The sequence below is a fragment of the Anoplophora glabripennis genome, unplaced genomic scaffold (assembly GCF_000390285.2).
Source record: "Anoplophora glabripennis isolate ALB-LARVAE unplaced genomic scaffold, Agla_2.0 scaffold239, whole genome shotgun sequence".
In the NCBI taxonomy this organism is placed as follows: Eukaryota; Metazoa; Arthropoda; class Insecta; order Coleoptera; family Cerambycidae; genus Anoplophora; species Anoplophora glabripennis.
The window spans coordinates 90,547-111,439 of NW_019416322.1; the positions used below are offsets into that span (position 1 = coordinate 90,547).

A 20,893-nucleotide genomic window follows, 5' to 3' on the forward strand; every position below is an offset into this window, starting at 1 on the left:
AGGAACTAATAAGGCCGTTATAAAAAATGTTGTATAAAATAAGAACAACTTTGGTGCAAACTTCATTTTATGGTCAAGAATAATATAAAAACTAAGAAAAATGGTAAACCTGGTATACACCTGTTCTTAAATTAACAGTTACAGTTCATTCGTTCAAAAAATATTAACCCTGGTTAACCCTAACTTAACCCTAACAAAATTAACCCTAATCCTAATTAACCCTAACAAAAAGAAAACTCATATCATTAAAAATCGAGTTTTAGTCTGCGGAAAACCCTACTTTTAGGCGAACCATCGTATTAGATACTTCTTGAGTAATATTAAATTAACCTTAACATTTAAATTATTCTTGAATATAAAATAAGGTTTGCACCAAATTTGTTCTTATATTCTACACCATATTTATAACGGCCTTATTAGTTCCTGATTCGACTTGTTTTCAGGAATTTTCAGGTTTTTCTTTCTTGTAGAAGCGTACTAAAAAAACGTGACTTTAATGGTGGATGTTTTCGCTCGAATTATGGTACGAGGGAAACTTGCAAAAAAAAATTCCCTAAAATGTATTGTTTATTAACCCCATTTTTGGCGATTTTTTCGATTTTTGCAATAATAATCATGATTCATTCGATTTGTAATTAGTCATATTTTGTAAAATTTAATTACAATCATTTTTTTCTTCTTCCATTTTCGCCTAAAATCAACTTGAAAAGATACACAATTAAATAGGAAGAAAAATATGAAATTTTTCGAATTTTTTTAACATATTGTGCCGCCAAAAGTTAAGCCCACGTTTTTTTTTATGCGCAAAAAGCCAAAAATCTTCATGGATATACGATTCACCCAAATATGGACTCTTTGAAACAGATACCGTCTGGACTACTATTCTTTTAGTGGGAAATAACTTTTCTTTAAAACATTTTCCCTATGGTTGAAAATAAAGGTACTTTACTCTTAGGCCGATTTGCAGCTTTCGTCTGCCCCTCGTATATAACAAACGTTTTTTGAAGTTCGATGAGCTTTATTTTGATTTGACGACATGCAGACAATTGACAATCGAAAGAATTTATTAAATTTATACATAGTTTTTTCCCATATGGTGCCAACTTTTTGGATAGCACTTATACTGACCTTTTGAAAATGTACACACAGGATGTCTCACAAAACTGACAAGTCAGAATCGTGAGCAGATCAGACTTTTCTTTATTCCTTTCATTTATTTCTGCTCTATTTATTGAAGTCGTTCATAGAAAATTTTTATATTTACTAACGTATGCCTTTTTGAAATTTTACATACTGAATTTTAAGTAAAATTAACCCAAGCTAGATTCGCGGGCAGACCAGATATTTCTTTATCCTTTTTACTTTTTCCTACTTTATTTATCAAAGTCCATTGATGAAAAATTTTGTATTTACTAACAAGATGTCTTTTTGAAATTTCACATATCGAATGTTTTGTAAAATTACCCTGATTTTGTGCTAGTTATTTCTAATAATGTTATACAATGTTATTGGTAGTATAAAGAATTCATCCCAAAGTAAAGAATTGTAAGGGACAGAGCCAAATTATTATTCGATAGGCCGTATTGCCCCGAGACTACTTACGTTGATAAACCCGAATGGGGACGCGTTGGCTTAAAAGTGTACATCTAGATCCTTTTCTTGAAAGAAATCCTGTAATTCCTACTATTGGAGACCTTTATTAAATCTTATTACACTCCTCTAAATCTCCATATATCCTAGTAGCCCTTAATAAATCCCCTTGGGGTAATTCCTCGTAAATTCTTATAAACTTCTTATTCATATTTTTACCTACATCTGCGACGCTTTGCTTGGTCGAGTGTATGGTACGTGTTTTTCTGCCAGTCAGTAGTATTGTGTATTGTGAGCATAGTGAGGCACACGGCATTACCATAGATTTAGCCTATTTCTGCTACTAGCATAATATAGATTACTACTGTTTATTTATTTGATAATGTATATAATGTAAATAATGTTCGCATTTGACGTTACAAGGAAATATTGCCATATTACCATCTGAAAAAAAAAATCTCACACCTGGCAAGTACATGTAATATCCATAAAATGTATTATAGACAGGAAATTATCGATACAACAAAAGGTGTTTAATAAAGTATATTTATTTTTACAACCATAATTAATATCTCATTTACTGTAAATTGGCACCGTAAAACATTTATTCACATCATATATACAAATAATACGGTATATTCCTTTAGAAATATCTTCAATGTTGTCACTAACTCTTCAATTGACACCTGGAACAAAAAAAAAACAATATAAATATAACACCCTTTTGATTACCTACTAAAAAGTATGAAAAAGCATAATTTTGGAAATATTTATAAAATGATTAATTGTTTAAACTTTTTCTAAAACCGGTTATTTATAGCAAAGTATTTAATTCTTTTTTAACAAAAAACACTCGAATATCTTAAATAGGAATGCCTATTTTTATAGCAGATTCGGATTCAACTGCTAATAGTAGGTAGCATTTGCCAAAAACATTTTTTTAAATTCATGATACATGACGAAATTCAATTTTTTCAACTTCTCCTACTGAACCTATGCATACGATTCTGCAATACGTTTGCAATAAAAAATACCACGTTTTCACTGTAAATAATCAAAATCAAGTTTTACAACAAATTTTATGTCTCAAATTTTCAATTATATACTGAAAAATGACTGGTTTTGAAGATACCATTTCTTTTGTTAAATTTTTATAAAAATGTTTTGTGTCTTTCGTGTTTTTTTTGACTGCAGAAGCAAAATAAATGTAGTATAACCTGTGAATACAATTCGTTGGAAATATTAGTTGTTTGAAATGCACAATGTTCAATCATTGCAAATTATATTAGTACCTGATAATGGTCTATTAATTTTCAATTATTATTGTAGCCTTTGGGTCACAACCATTAATATTTCAAATAATAATAAACATGCTACATAGCGGTTTAATATACTTTATGTTTATCAATAACATACAAATGAAATGTTAAATTGGGGTATATCTTGTTTATTACTGAGGGAATAAAAACCAATATGGAAAATACACTCCTGTATTATGGTAGAGTGTAATTCCCGGGCTGTTATTACTGGTTGTTTAGCAACGAGGGCACCTTCCTGGAATCGTTTATTTTGGGAGAAAACAAATGCGCCGAAAAGATGTGATTCTTCGACGAAAAAAATATATATAACAGTGTATATTAAAAAATGAGTCTCTCACGAAAACAAAGCCAGTTGTTATAGAAATGCAAGATATAAAAAAAGAACGAAAAGCACGGAATTTGAAAAGAAAATGTATGTTGATGTTTTCAAATACTATATTATATACAGAATGTTGGTAAAATATGGTGCCAAAATAAAACAGGTAAACATATTTTTTCAGATTTCAAATGAAAGTTGGTACGAATCGTTGGACAAGCTCTAGAAATAATATAATGACGGGAAATATTTTGTTTGTGACATTTTCAGCAAAATATTATGGGGTGCTTCGTGTTCATCCAAAGGAAAACGCAACGTGTAACAATATAACTTTTATTGACCGCTTCTTTACAGGACAGCACGACCGATCGGGAGCAAGACTTAACCCATACTGATAGTGCCGCTTCTTTGCCTGTTCTAAGATAAATTTTTGCCCTCTCGGTCGTGTACCTATTTCTAATCCAGGTAAAACAAATTAGGTACCTAAAGCTAATTAATGATGTACTTATCCCTAATCTCTAAATATAGCTTAATATAATGTGATATTAATTATTTTATACTTAATGTGATATTAATTACAAAAACAAATTTATTGCTAATTAAATATAAATATGTAATTGTAACATGCCGCCACAATATATTTACTATAAAAGACAAACAAATAGATACTCTTGTTGTTGATAATATTTCACACACTAAATATTTTAATGTATAATACGTAATTAAATTAAGACAAAAGTTAGCAAATTGGTGATAGAATCTTTTAATGTCATATATCGAAATTCATGTGACAAAATTTGGTCATAGATTCTTTAGACAAATTTAGGGGACCCGTATTTTTTCTTTTTGCCAACTGGCCCCCTCTTTCGGAGTTACAGACCCCTGAAATCTGCCCCTAAGAAGTCTTTTTTATATCTCAAAACCATGTTGTACGAGAATCACTAAATATGGTGCACAGGGGTTTTACGACATGTGGAATCTCACAGTGCTACGCTTTTTGGCGAGAAACCCCCTTAAGACACTTTTTCGTGGGCCTCCTTGTCTTTGGAACCAGAAAAATTTGGTCGCAAATTTGATTTTTTTTTTAATTTTTAGTTAGCTAGAAAGCCAATGAATTTAGAAATGTTTTTGTCTCTTGATATTTGTTTCGTAAAACTAAATGCTTTTGAGGAAAATGGCGAATCACGATATGCATTCGATCACATTTTGACATTTTTCTCGAAAACATTGCGTTGTACGAAAAAAGTATAAAGAGACAAAAAGTTTCTAAATTTAATGGCTTCCTAGTGGATAGATAATTTTTAAGAAATTTAAATATGCGACCAAATTTTTTGGTTCCAAAGACAAGGGGGCCCATGAAAAATTGTCTTAAGGGGGTTCCCCGTCAAAAAATGTAGCACCATCAGATTCCACATGTCATAAAATCCCTGTGTACCAAATTTAGTGATTCTCGTACAACAGGGTTCTGAGATATAAAAAAAAGATGGCAAAAATAAAAAATACGGGTCCCCTAAATTTGTCTTAAGAATCTGAGACCAGAATTTGTTGCATGAGTTTCGGGACACCCTGTATAACTTATTGGAAATGAAAGGTGCTTCGGCCTGTGTGACTTCAACATGAGTGACCAAATTTATGATTTAAATTCCTTTTTTCCTAGCTCCGCTATCGCTCCCTTCTTTTATTACACTAGGCCTCGCGATGAATAGGACTCGGCCTGATTTAATGTAAGAATAATATAATATTTGAACATATTATTGGGAAATGGAAAAGGGCAGATATTTTACATATAAAGCTCGGATCAAGATGATGGTTCAGTCCCACACAGTAGCAGCTATTGAAACGCGGTGACGCGTGCGTTGTTATGGAAGCGGGTGCGACGAGTATTGGATCGTTTTTGAAGTACGTGGAAATTTTCATCTGAGCTGCTATTGCTGCGAAGTATTTTTCGAATTCTATTAAGGACGGGATTTTGTACAAAAAATATCGCCCAGCGTGAGTCACGAAACGGGACCCCGGCAGGTGCTGTTCTAGCGGCCAACGCTTCAAGTCTAATAATTCCGCTGCACCGGATATTCGTCCGATTTTTCAGGAACGGCTCCAATTTGTGTACATACAATCTTATAAGGAAAGAGAGTAAATATTTTATTAATCAGTAATAGATTATCGAGGACAATAATATTTTTTTATTGAGTAGGCAATAATTTTTAGTTAATAAGCTTAAACAATCTTATAATTACTATTCCTTCATTATAAAAACAGAAATACGGTTTTTAAAATTACATGTAGTTTCTTCTTCAAAAGTGACCTTAAAACACGTATAACATGGAATAGTCAACAGTCTAATGTTTATATTTTCACATTAACAATCCGATAATGTAAATTAACTGCTATTTTCAGTAAAAAAAAATATACCTAACCTGAAATATTTTTTTACTTTGACGAGTCGTTTTAACTTAAAAACACTGCTTAATTACTAAAATATATAGAATCTTGCTACTAATTGCGTTTGGAGAATAATATGTATAGGCATAAAATATATATATAATATTACTGTATGTATTTAGTCCATTGAAATGAAGGCTGAACCTCCATTTTTTCCTCTGTCGATCAAACCTGGGCGCAAATATGTTTTCGACCCTCAGGAATCCGAATCCGCAAAAATTTTTGACCTAGGTGATCAGGCAAGGGGTCAAAAGGTCAAAAAACCCGTAAAAAATAAGGTTTTTCGCAAATATCTCGTAAACTACGGCAAGTAGCAAAAAAATAATTGCACCATCGTGTTCCCAGGGAAATTTTACATCGATTTTATGCTATTGCTTATTAAAATTAAATAAATTTATGTCATGTTTTGGACAATTACCAAGCAATATAATGCGATTTCAAATATAATTAGCCTGCAGTTATAGTGGATCTGAATTCAATTGCCAGATACACTATTTTTTTTGCTACTTACTTTAATTTTTAAATGGAAAACCAAAAATAATACTAATGAAGAACAGAAAAAAAACTTTTTTAGAACGAAATACTTATTGCAAAAATGAAATATAGTGCTCTGAAAAATCGACTTGTAAAGCTTATTCTACAAATACTAAAAAAGTCAAAATTTGTATAAACAATTGTTCCCAGAATGACAACTTTTTATTTCTAAATTTTGAAGACTTTTGAAGAATTGAATAATGAATAAAATAAGCCTAGTAGTCCGGGCGAATTAGGTTTTTTTTCAAAAATCGGGCCTAAATCTAATCTAAATAAATTTTAGTGTCATCTAGACACTTGAAGGAACACAGGAAAATTTGGAAAATAATTTTTAACTTGACTTTTGTTAAAGTTATTCAATTGTTAATGAACTAATTTTTCGTGGACTTAATCTTTCATAAAATTTGTTGTAAAAGTTTAAATAATGTATCTAAAAATTTTTTTCTTTCTCGAAGGTCTTTTTATATACATAATAAACAAGATTCCGTTGTAAAAGTTTATAACAGTTTTATCATTTGTTTATAATGATTTTTAAAGTTAACAAAAAATGAAAAATCCGGGAAATGTTATAAATTTTTTTTTTACCAAATGTTTGATTTTACTTGTTTTTCTATTAATATATTGCGTTTATTAACTTAGCTATAACAAATTTATAAACAAATGGACAAGTTTAATATTTTTGAAACATTTTTTTGCTATTTTATTGTCTTGGTAAAATAATGATTTTTAAAAACAAAAATTTTTCTTGAATAAATTTTTTAATTGTTTATAATCGTTTTTTTGATTTATTTGTCATTTAAATTATTTATTAAGAATTTTTTTTTAAATCATCATTTGCTATTATCAATATAATTACAAAAAAAAAATTATTCAAATTTTCATTGTTTATTTTATAACTCAAAAGTTCATTGTATTCCGTAAATATCTTCCAGGCTGCACAATTGGTTAAAATTTTGAGTTTCTGCTCTTACAAAAGTTAAGTGTTTAATTAAAAATAGACAAAATTGAAGAAAACAACAAGAAGAATATAAAATATTGACATTAGTTAGAAAAAAAGTACAGAAAATCCAGAAAATGTACCCTTAATCGTGTGATAATTTAAACAAATAAAAAAACATCGTAAACAAATGGAATAAAAAATATAAAAAAATTTTTATTGAGTAGTCCAGTAGTTACTCTATAAAATTGTCTTAAATAGTGGAATCCGTAACTTCAATAGTTTAAAAGTTTTAGTCATTTAAAGAATTAGATAATGCATTTTTTTATATACAAATGTTTATAAAAATATAACCATTGTAGATATGAAGCAGGTAAAAAAATTCATGTTATAGATCAATAAATTATCTAAAAGATCTACCTGAATGTCAAAGACCGTATCATCAATAATTTAGAAATTATAACAATTTATAAGTTTATCAAATAGGTGACCGTTTCAGCTTTGATGTGATAAAGTATTTAAAAATGCAATAAAAATTAGAAAAAAATGTTATTTACCACTTTGATGCACATAGCTGTATTTATAATTCGTTAAAGTTACGAAAAAAAAATAAAATGAAAATCAGAATTTGTTTATAACAAATTGTTTATAAAATAAACAATGAAAATTTGAATAAATTTTTTTTTTTAAATTATATTGATAATAGCAAATGATGATTTAAAAAAAAATGATTTCTTAATAAATAATTTAAATGACAAATAAATATAAAAATCGATTATAAACAATTAAAAAATTTATTTAAGAAAAATTTTTGTTTTTAAAAATCATTAATTTACCAAGACAATAAAATGGCAAAAAAATGTTTCAAAAATATTAAACTTGTCCATTTGTTTATAACAAATTTATAAACAAATAACGTTAAAATTTTTTTAGCTAAGTTAATAAACGCAATATATTAATAGAAAAACAAGTAAAATCAAACATTTGGTAAAAAAAAATTTTTATAACATTTCCCGGATTTTTCATTTTTTGTTAACTTTAAAAAATCATTATAAACAAATGAAAAAACTTTTATAAACTTTTACAACGGAATCTTGTTTATTATGTATATAAAAAGACCTCCCAGAAAGAAAAAAAATTTTAGATACATTATTTAAAGTTTTACAACAAGTTTTATGAAAGATTAGGACCACGAAAAATTAGTTCATTAACAATTGAATAACTTTAACATAAGTCAAGTTAAAAATTATTTTCCAACTGGGCTGTGTTCCTTCAAGTGTCTAGATGACACTATAATTTATTTAGATTTTTAAATTAATATTGAATACTATAAAAAAATTATTTTGTGTTGCACACTTTGCTTGGCGGCGACGCGACGACGCGGAAACCGCCGCCGCCGCGCGGAGCTATATTTTCAACGTCAAATTAAAATTATAAATAATGGAGCTACAATTCCTGACTTATTTTGCTGAAATTTTCTCCTCTTTCAGGATCTTTTTTGAAATTTCAGCTATCTTCAATATTTTTTTAGTTATAGTTAAAAAACGGAGACTCCCTTTTTTCTCTTCGTTTTTTGTTTATAACAATTGCTATTTTTAATTGCGGATAAATTAAAAAATACTTCTTTCTCTGAATTTAATTCCGAATCCAATGTACTAACAACCATATTTTTAGGATTACAATAACTATTTTTCGCAAAAAAAACTCACTTCTCGACTAGACTAGTGGTTTCCTTCTTATCGGTAAGTAGCTACTGATTTGTAGATTGAAACAGAAATCTACCTGAGCCAGACCAATTTTTAAGCTGTAAATTTATTTTGAAACTACCAAGGCTACAATATAAATAACGATTTTATGTGGGACACCCTGTACGTAAAATTTAATCTTTATTCTTAATAAAGAAAAATTAGTACATATTATTGGTTTTTTATGCGTTATATTTTCGTACTACTTAAGCTTTACAAAATCTTATTACTTAGGTACCTACCTACTTTTAAAATATTACCCATATTTATATATCAAAGATAATATCAGACCATTATGGGTCCCATATTCTGTAAATAGTGTTTTCCGCAAAGACAAATAATTTCAAACATTTAATAACTGAATAATCTAAAGCTTATCAAATAATAGGAATGTTATGTCATGCCACCTGAGTATTTTCAAAGACGCCGGCCGCAGTAAAACGAATAAACAGGTGCAAAAAACGATCAAACCATTAAGGTTTTAGGTACTGAAATCTACGAAAATACTATCTTTTTTATATATAATTCCACATGTAAATATTCTTATAACATTTACTTGCTTAGTCCTACATATAAAATTGTTTACTTTTTATAAGTACGTGAAAATAATTGTTAAAATGTGGGGTTAGGATAATAGCAAACGCATGTTTTGCAAACGCTTTTTTTTAGTTATTATTTTATTTGGGTAAATTTAAACGGTAACCATGAATAAACAAAACATCAAGGATTTTATTTTTGTGCTTACCCCTACTTTTGTTCTACACGTTTTACTTTTAAAGATTTCAGTACCTAAAAACGCCAGAAATTTCACTATTTCTCGGCCAATACAATTTACAATAAACCAACTCTGTGTTTTCGCTTTCATTTTCAAGGGTAGCGACACCTGTGACAGAGTACACAAACTAATTTTATTTAGAAATTCTTGTAGAAGATAGAAACCGCTAAAATTCTGGTTTAAATATATAATATAATATAATATAACATGGAGTCGTGTGTAAAATGTTGTCATCTTACTTGAGGACACAAATTATAGAATTGTTAATAAATATTAATCTGAAAATTAAATACAAATGATCCTAAGTGTCCGTTCTAGTGAGTGAAGTAGTTTGGTTATTGTGCCTGACCTAGTTCCGTCGTAAATCCAATATATTGGCAGACTAACAGTATGGTTAAAATTGAGGTACTTTGGCATTTATTTAAATTATTCGTCTGTTCTCATGAGCATTGAAATTTATTTCACTCACTAGCGGGAACCATTGCGAATACATTGATATATAATAATATTCAATTATGTTAGTTTCTTCGATGATTTGTGTCCTCATCTGAAGCTCTGTTACATGGTAAAAATATACATACTAAATCGCCCCTTTAAATGACCTTACTAGAGAGGCTCTTATTTAAAGTTTATCTGTTACTTCGAAATTTGCGTTGTATGGGTTTTATTGTCCCGAGGTCGTCGTTAATTTATCCTGAAGATCTTTGGTCCCAGTATAAATATCCCCGAGAGGCAAGTTTGGTATATTTATTCAAAAATTGATTTTGAGGTTATGTAACTTCGTTAAAATTGGGTTTTCGAAAAAGTGCCATAAAAACCACTATAATTTTTATTACTAGAATCACTTCCTAAACTTTTGTCCGTAGTCTCCGGACACCTTGTAGGTACGGATTTATTTGGATTTGGCACACCTTTACTCACATAAATTATAATCGGTCTTTCCATGAAATTTAAAAAATATCAGCTTTGGACAGAAATATACTAGTCCCGAGAGGATTTCGAATATTTACTCCTGTTTCCAATTTAATTCAAGAAACCTTCCAGAATCTATCCAAGCTATAAAAATCCCGCCAAAATTATGTGCCCGTAGACAAGGGATCTAAACCCACTATACGCATTTAAGGCGCAGAATGGGAAACGAGATTTTCACCATAGTTTCAAATTTTTCAACTAAACTATTTGCAAATTTAAAGAAATTCAAACTGAGGTAGGTCAATGTGTCTATAGATCATCACAATGAGTTACCAATAACCCGTTTGAGACGACCACTATCCCAAGATGAGCAATTTTCGCGGAGGGTAAGTTTCCCAATCTGAGGCGGAGTCATCGAGAAGTGCGGACGAACGTCTACCTTGGTGCCCTGCAGCTTATTAATCAGGGACAGATACACGCCTAACTTTTATTTTTGCATTATAAAAGGCTCTTTACGAATTAATATGCATTTATTGCAATTACCGAACATTCCTGTAAATCTCAGAAATTCTTAAAAATATGTTAAACTACCTAATAATAATTATCACAGTATTACATGTTTCTTTTCAAAATTGGACAAAGGAAATTAAAATTTAATTCTCACCTTGTCCTTGCGACGATTTTGGTATAAGTAGCGGAAATTTTAATTAGTAATAATTATAAACTGATTAAGTTAGTTCAAATTAATCAGATTATTCGATTTTGCTTTCCCCGAGGTTCTAAGGAATTTAACGCGCTTGGTAACACAAATACATCGCTTACTTTATAAAATTACAAAGCAAAATCATAATTTATTAAAGCCATATGAAAGACAAGTATAAATTTAAAAAAACTGTATACTAAGACTATTACTTGATTAATAAATATATACAGGTTGTCCAGATACTTACAAAAAAGTCGAGTACAAAGAGATGAGGTGAAAATAATATCAGTTCTTCATACAAATTTTTTCATACGGGCCTTTGTTAACAAGTTACGGGCCCTCAAAGATGAAAATTAAGAAGTTGTTTTTATTTACAGTCCCTAACTATTAACTTCAGCATGATACAAATTTGGTGATCGATAACACATGCGTACAGCTTGTTTTTGATGTAAGTGAAACTGCATTATGCCCCGAATGCCAGGGACGGACTATGCCCAATGGTTAACAACCCAGAATTTTTGCATAGATGATAATTGCAATCTGCCTGTATCAAAAATAAGTTCCCTGAAGAATTTGCGAACGATAATACCCTCTTGGTTCAACTCGATAAAATTAACAGTTTAGGAAATATTTGTGATTTTATGTTACAGTGGATTTCGAGCGGCGCCTCCACCATTTTTTGATTTTAATTTTTAATTGACATAATTACTATGTTAGAACTGTACATATTTTAAAAATAATAGCCTAGAAAGTCTTACTCTCTGCTAATGTAATTTTCACTAACAAAATTTGACAAACACACTTTACACATAACACAAAATAGAAAAATAAAGCCAAATGATTCTATTACAGTAAATATACAATCCAATCCACGAGATGGTTATTCTTAATATTTATATTCTTAACAAATTAAGATCGTTTTCTGTTCAAAAGAAATCTGTTTCTCCAATTGTATTTCAAAAATTATGTATTTGTGAAATCGCCATTTTATTTACAATTCTGATCCGTTTGTTAACTGTTGTATACTTGAATAATGTTTGTGTTATATTTTAAGATTGTACTTAATTGATGTAATCGTTGTTTAAAAAAGTATATCTGTGATAATTTGTGGTATATAATTTTTTGGGTACATCAAGCAAAAGCTACAATATATAGAAATTTTCGTAAAAAATCTAACAAATGTTGAAATTTTATTAGTTTAGTTTAGCATTTAATAAAATTGTAGTTAAGTAAATTTTTTTCCGTGCAGTGATATAAAATTGGCGGGTCTAACAGTAAGGGAAATATGTCCAAATTTGATTAACTTTTGATTGCATAACCAAATCTCTTTCTAAGAGATGTTTAAGATATACTGTCTACTATATTTCACTTACTGTTAAAGACAAACCTAACAAACCTTGTACCACTGTATAAACTTTTAAGTTTAGGTCTTGTTTTTATAGTGATGCTCAATTGTTTTTTTATATAAAAAAAAAACATCTACGGCTGTTTTTACTATTTTTAGATAACCTTCCAGGCAACAGACAATAAATTTAAAATATTTACCTTTTGTAGTTAGTAGTTTGGTAAGACTGTCAAATGAAAATTTAAGGAAACATTTGGGAATATCGACGTTTCGTCTCTTTATTGAAACATCTCTAGAACAAAAAAGTTACAAGTGTTATGCAGAAAACATAAAAAAGTTAATAATATATTAATGTTAACCGTAGTTTGTAAATGCTATCTGGGGGAACTATTAGTTCAAAAATATTTTTTTGTTTTGGTTTTATCGACAGATTTTATAAAAGTTATAACGGTTGCCACGTCTGTTTTGTATTTATTTTTGTTTTTGAAATAAGCAAGTGATACGGATGAGTAGGGGGGATCTCTGACGCCCAAACAATATTTTTGCCATTTTGATTCAGCGAATTTTACTAAAGATAAACAGGTTGGACGGCCAGTTTGGATTTTTTGAATTTTTGGGGGAGTTGAGGGTGTGTGGGGGAATCCATACGTCATAGCGTCACGTCTCTAAAACAATTTTTTTTTATCAGCTTGTGTTATTTATTAGTACAATTTTATGAATTTCTATACATTTAAAAAAAAATAATATTTTGACAAAATATTTAGATATGTAAAAAAAACAAATAATTATATTAGGTACCTATCAATTAAACGAATGTTACCAACGCCACAGTCTGTACAAATCTCACACTTTTTAAATTTTCTTCTATTCACTGGCATGTAAAAAATTACCCAATTTAAGGCGGCCCCTTAACTAATGGGACAAATTAAACAAGCAATTTCGATATGATGTAGATAATTAGGCACATGGCAGATATCTTCTATTACCAACGAGAATTAAATGTCATCTCAAACTAATTAAACGCAACATGGCTACACTGTATTCGCTGGTGACCAGTGTGACCGTCAATTTCACGAGTATGTTACAGTCCGCCGAATATAATCTACATAATTGTTTTGTCTAATTACTAAATCGATTTTACCTGGAATCCATCAGAATTTTAAACTAGTATCATTCAATTAAAACCAATATATAATTTTTATTCCGTTTTCACATTATGTGAAATAATGTCATATATATAAAATACTTACAATATTTAAATCACCCGTGGATTATGTCCAGTATCTATTAAGGGTTAACATGACATAATTCGTAAATTCTGGTTATTATATGTTCTGTTAAGAAATTATGATAAATCTGATAATAAAAGTTCAGTGACGTATTTCAATGTAAAATCTTTGTAATTGCAAAAAGTGACCCCGAAAACCCCCGTATACCAAATTTGGCGCGAATCTGTTATTGAAAATTTCGTCGGCCATCTTGGATCCGCCATCTTGGATCCGCCATCTTGAATTTTGCAAAATTGGCCTCGGATCCGTGATCAGCGTCCCCGAAAATCCTCGTATATCAAATTTGGCGCGAATCTGTTATTTTTTGAAAATTCGTGATATCTGACCGTTTTTTTGAGGTTAGAAAAAGAACCATCAATTCTGACCGCGGATTGACGTTCTACGGGGTCTTAACCATATAAATGAACATTTGAATATAGAGAATTGGATGTTTCCTAGCACTTTTTCGTGAATTTTTGCTATTTTTTACCTGTTTTTCAAAGTTAGGAAATTCCTGTGATGAGATAGCTCAATTCTGACACTGGATTCGTGATCAGGAGGCAAAAATACTTAACATATGTCGCATGAAAAGTACAGACAACTTTTTTTTGTGTGGCTGTGTTATCAGAAAAAAAATTAATTCATCTGCTTGACGAAATTCGCTACAGCAAACTGAAAAAATTTTAAAGTAGGAGGTATTCAAATTGAGTTACTTGAACGTCTTGATAGCATCCTAATCGTAAATAAAAATGTCTTATAACGTTTTCCAACATCTGAGGCGTGACAGACCTAACCACAACTGTTTTTCTTCTCAAGTCAGATATATCGCATGGCTTAGCTCTGTATACCATACTTTTCACATATCCCCGTAGAAAGAAATCTAAGGGTGTAAGATCAGGAGAACGTACTGGCCATTCTTTGCGTCATTTGTTCACAAAAATATGTTCCTCTATCAAGCAAAGCATTAATTTTTGCAATAAATATTAAAACCGTAGCATTTTTTAATAGAGAACGAAAAGAGCTTTCAAATGATGTATCACAAGCGACTACTTCTCATTTAAAAATTTAGTTATTAAAACATATTTACTGGTTAAAAATATTAAAATGTGTAGGCGTTATCAAGTAGTACTTTTACAAATAAAAATATCGGCTGTCCCAAATTTGAAATATGTTAAAAATTAAATGGCTTACAATAATTTTGATTAACTGTAGTGCATATAACTGTCTTAAGGGCAATTAAGCTTATCTGGACCCGAAATTGGAAAACAATATGATCTTAAAAAATAAATTATATCAGTACGTAATCCTTAGGTAACCTTAGTACGGGAAAGGTTACATCACAATCGGATTATCTAGATTATATCCTTCAGCGATGTGTAGTAATTTTAGCTGCCGTCAAAACTATTAGTGCCGAATATGTCAAGGATGATGTGTACCATGAGTTTTAAAAGGACAACTTTTTAGTATAGTTGTTATTTAATGATTATATTGAATTAGGTACTTTCGCCATTTTTAAAATTAAAAAATAGTTATTTACCAGTCGATTTTGCGCCCGAGCGGAGCGAGAGATGGCAATATTGTCCGAGACTGGTAAATCATACTTTATGGTTCTTTATGGTTCATGAAATAAAGATTAGGTTTTATTTTTTGACATTTCTTAATCAATTCATTTTGACATTACTCGAAATCTTGCAAAGTCGCCTTGGTTGTTTGGACTTTATCGTTTCCAAATAAAAGTTGCAATTTTGCTGGTTAAACATTCTATATAACACTAATATATCTATTAAAATAAATGTAACACAATGTGTTTTAATGTTCAAAAATATTTATGTACAAATATGTATATGCGTTTCATGTAAAAAAGGGTGAGGGGATTAGTTAACCTTTTTATTTCAGTGCGACGAAATACCCAATCAATTAAAATTTAATCGAAATCAAATGTATGTTAATCTAAACGTTGGTAAAATTGTCTGTATTCCATAAACGTAATATGACGCTAATATTTAACGTTATTGATTCAGCACAAATCATACACAAAACTCTATTCGTATAGGAAAACATTGCGACGGCAATGTATATTTGTTTTATCGTGTGATTGATTGATCTTCAACATTGATGGGGTAAAGGGGTTCGTTTGGATTAACTTGATGCAGATACTAAGTTTCTATAACCACCATATAATGAGGTATTATAAATTACCAAGCTAAGTAAATACATTTAAGAAGCCTTTTTTAATTGATGTAGTGGAAAATTATTCTACATTGTGAGCATATTTGCGAAATACGAAATAAAAGAAAACAAAGTAAGCGGAAGAAAGATTCTTAATGTGACAATGATCCCAAAGATTGGAAGTAAGCTTTGAAGGTGTAGATTTAGTATATATTTGGTATTCATAGCACACTGCTTTAGTAGTGGCTATTTGTAAAATATCAACAAAAAGTCAAGTCGCAATGTTCATTTTCAGATGTGAGATGTGAACAGACTTTTTCAAATCGAGATTTATGGGTTTTGAGCTGTTTTAAAAGGTAAAAGCTCAACAACCAAGACAACGCTAACTCATGGTCAAAGGTGAATTTTGTTGTGTGTTCTCAAATGAATCACATCACTCAGGAACTATTCCAGCATTGCAAAATAATAAACAGTAAGTCTCATGGATAAATCAAACCACATTTTACAAATCGTTAATCAGAGTTTGTGCATTCTCTGCAAGGAAATCAGTATTTGCTTATTAAAAAGAGAGAGTATAGTTTCATTTCTCGATTTATCGCTCTCCAACTTAGGCGTTTTCTTTCGTGTCATATGCGTGCAAGTGGGAAAAAAGTGTTAATATTTTCACGCTTTTGTGTAAGCGCTACTGGTCAAACTGTTCATGATTAGGGTAGTCATAAACCAAGATCATTTGTAATAGACGAAACCTATATGCTATTGTATAGAAAATAGAAAAACAGGAAAGGTACATTCCAATGTTTAAATGGGTACCCAAGTTTTTCATGATCTTTCGCAAGAAATCCTTGTATTTCAACATTTTTATAGTTGAGATGGATTTTCTTATTCTATCATTGTCCTACGATTTTTTGTCTATAAAATGTCAGCGTTATATAAACTTAGCAAATTTGGTCTCATTACAAAAAAATTTTTAACTTAATCAGGGAGACAGTCAGAAGTTTGCACATTTTTTAAAAAATTAATTGTAAAATATTTTATATAGCTGTGAATATATTGAAATCTTCATTTCAATCGCGACGAAATTTTGTCTTTGATTTATAGAAATATGTTTCTGAGTACGAATATATTTAGAGACATGAAAATACATGTTATTGAGAAAAAGGGGGCGCTTTGTATATTTTCACGCATTTGGATAGAATGCTCTCATGAATACAGTGATATGGATATTTTCATGAATAAAAATTGAGTTAGTGTGGCTTTATGTTTGAAATTCTGATGATTTATATTTACGTCTGTTCACTCACCAGCATACATCGAAAACAAATCCTTAGGCGTGTTATTGGCATTGAAACTAGATATGATTATTGCAGCAATACTAATTTAAATTGCGATCGAATGGAAAAATATCTCACAAAGTGAACTGTTTGAAAATAATTTTATAAACATATGGTATTATCAAATTGTCCAACATTTTCTGGATTATTTGCTATTAGTAATACTTTATGATTTTTATTAAGCGATGAAAAGTGACAAAATCGGTGGCTACAGAAGCTAATAATTGTCAATCAAATAAGAATCACCTGAATAAAATAACTAAGGAACATTTTTTGTTCAGAAATCGTTAACTTTGGGAAAAAAATACAAGAGACCTTTTTTGTTTGAGTGAATCAGGCTATCTGAAACGATAAGGTAGTAATAAAAAAAGTTACGTATGAAGCAAGTCTTAAGGGTGACTTTTGCTACCCCTTATAACCGTAGGGGAAAATCAACAAATTGTTTATATGCTTCTTGGGAATTTTTAGGTGAGAAACAGAACCCAGACGAAAAGTAATTGTAAACGTACGTGAATACCATTTTTAGAATATGGAATTTTAACTACAATAATGTCATCAAAATTTTTTTGAAATTGTAATATTCTGCATAACTTTTCTAATTTAAGCAACTTCCTATTTCTTCTACAATAATGGACAAGCCAATGTCAATATACCGATTTCGGTTTATCAACTCTCATTTCGGAAAATCATTAATTACTTTGATGGAATCTATTGTGCGGAGAATATAATTCGTTTTAACAAATAGAAGTCCCTATAGAAGGCTCTTGTCGCGGAACGAGAGGTAAAACCTATTATTATCCCGGAGCACGATATGTAATATGTAGATACTTGTTAAAAATCTAGGGGCATACATCTTCCATTTTCCTTAAGAAGGTTGTGACATCCCCTAATAGTACATAATATCCCTAAAATTTATTACTCCAAAGCCGATAATACAGACTCCGTTTTATTAACGCCACTTTACACCACAAATCGGGAAAGACGTGTCTCCCGCTTACCAGAATTAGCCAACGAATTGTATCATTAAATTGATAATATATTATTGATTTTGTTTAATACTTAATTATACAGAGTGTTTTACAAGCTCTATGACAAACCTTGACCGCAGGGTTAATTTCAAACATTTTTTCTTATATGAATATTGGACCGATTCGTTTTTATTTAGAAGTTACAAGCATTTTAATAAATATAATTTCATATTCAATCAAAGTAGCCTGATAAATAAAAGTGGTGGTTGCTTTAATAAATTATTCTTTGTTTTTAAAGTGTAAACGTTAGTTAATCTTCATTAACCAAATTAACAAATTTTAAGACTATAAAAATTGTTCAAAATGTCCACCCCCGACTTGAATGCAAGCCTCACATTGGCCTGAACTAAAGATTCCGTGAGTATAGAGAGATTTCGGAGGAAAGTGGTTTGGGATACCGGAGGCCACCTTGCAATTGACCTTGACCAAAAACATATGACTATAATAGTCTGGTTTATCAAACATTGAATATTTTTTCCCGTGGGGATGTGTTATCAGTCGCCTGCCGTTCCAGCAACTGTTTGAAAAATTGTTGCCAGTTTATAGTATATTTGGAGCCGAGGACGCTAATTATTTGTTTTTGAAAATTGCATAAAAAGACGGACTTATAGTCCTTGAAGTCTTCCCAAGAGATACTCGATTTATAAAATATATAAAATAAAAAACAATAAATAAATTATACTTAATGAAACTGTTATTCAAAATGGTGAAGGTTATATTAATTTAATTTATTTTTAAATGTTTATACCTTAGGTATAAAATATATTAATGGAATGTAGCCTACAATGTAACATTCGCCAATATCGAACAGAGCTAGTAAAAACAGAAGGATTTTTCAACTCAGTATTTACTGCAAAGATATAGAAATAATTCGATTGTCTTCGAATTTTACATGTAGGCGTACGTTTTAGTCCTGAGCAATCTGTTCCAATAAAATATTTCTCTGTCTTTCAAGGAAAAGGGCGTTTTTTCTGCACAAGATGTAAAAAATTTAAAAAAATAGGTCGAGGAGAAATGGTCGATCGCCTTCAGCTTTGGTGCGTGGACATACATTTCAGTTCAGAACATTTCTTAATAAAATTATTCGATATTTTATATGGAAATGACGCTTCACCTGTAAGTAAAAGTAAAATATTTCGTTTTGCTCCTGTTAGACTCTAATTAATTTTTCATGGTATATATTACCTTTTAATCAAGCAGGCTTATTTGTTGGTTAAGTCAGCCTGAGACACACTCCATGAAAAGAGTATAATTTGCTCAGGGTTTATATAAAAATGAATGTAAAGAAGAGAGAACAAGTCAACGATTTTCTCGTTCAGGCACCCGATAACACATGTTTGCTAATGAAGGTAGTGACGTTTTAGGCATTGCAGAAGCAGAGTAGACCGTTCTGATGAGTTACTCAAGCTTACTTTGGACAACTTCAACTCCAGGTTGTAGTAGTACGTTGCATCGTGCTGTTTTAATGGATCAGTCAGATAATATTGGGTCTCCGATCACTGAAATGGAGCGGACAAATCATTTTGAGAAAAATGTGACAATTAGTAAACGCGAGGGAAATAATTATCCAGATTTTATAAATGTTACTAAATGTAATAACTGTACAATTACGTTAAATATTCATTGATAACAATTAATAAAATGTAATGTTCGTCAAATATTTCTGTTTATTTGTTCGTATAACTCAAAATCGCTTTTTTCCCTAGTGAGGTAAGTTACCTTACTTACCTCCTGTTGTCCATAGCAACTGCCACTTCTACGGTAAAATCCACTTACCTCCTTAAAAACAATGTATTAATAGTCTACTTAGTATAGTGCGAGCAGATAAAATAACGTATCATTTGCGGGGAAAACATTTTCATCTTTTATTGCTGAAATATACGACTACTACAATGTGCAAAATACCAATTTTACGCATGCTGCACAAAGTATAAGATTTAACTTTAGGGTTTAGGTTCATGTATATTTTAATTTGTAGACCAATTTGAGTAAAATGGAATTTATATTTTAATTTGCGCATCAGCCTTAACGGTGATTTAATTTAATGTGAAAAAATTCTTACGTGGTAGAATTACTTTTTTTAAGATATCATTTTCCACGGTAACAAAAGATAGAGAGCGATGAAATTCGCTCTGGAATTTAGGACTCTTTGGAGGAGGCATTACTTACAATAATTGAAAATATTTTGAGCATTTGCTTTAATATTTTTTACTTCGCATAAGAGATACACAAATAAAATGTTTATTCTACAATAGAGATGAAATAATGACACGCTTACAGGCAGTTAGATATATTAGTGACGTACCTACTCAAATATGTATTTTTTAATTCTCAAGGAGGGTTATGCGTTTGTTGAGGTCATTTTTTAATCGGAAACTTCACTAACGAGATATTCACGTATCGATTAAATTTTTATTTTGTCGTGTATACAGGGTGTCCCAGAATAACGTGTACAACGGAAGACTACAGATTCGTGGAC

General features: G+C 30.2%; 1 protein-coding gene across 1 annotated transcript in view; it reads right to left on the reverse strand.

Moving 5' to 3' along the window:
• Positions 1 to 943: 943 nt before the first annotated feature.
• LOC108911157 (prolactin-releasing peptide receptor-like) overlaps positions 944 to 20,893 on the reverse strand; it is a 94,441-nt gene continuing 74,491 nt past the window's right edge. The window contains exon 3 of the mRNA XM_018716007.2: positions 944 to 2,276. The gene's annotated coding sequence lies outside the window, so the exon portion shown is untranslated. The remainder of the gene's footprint in view (positions 2,277 to 20,893) is intronic.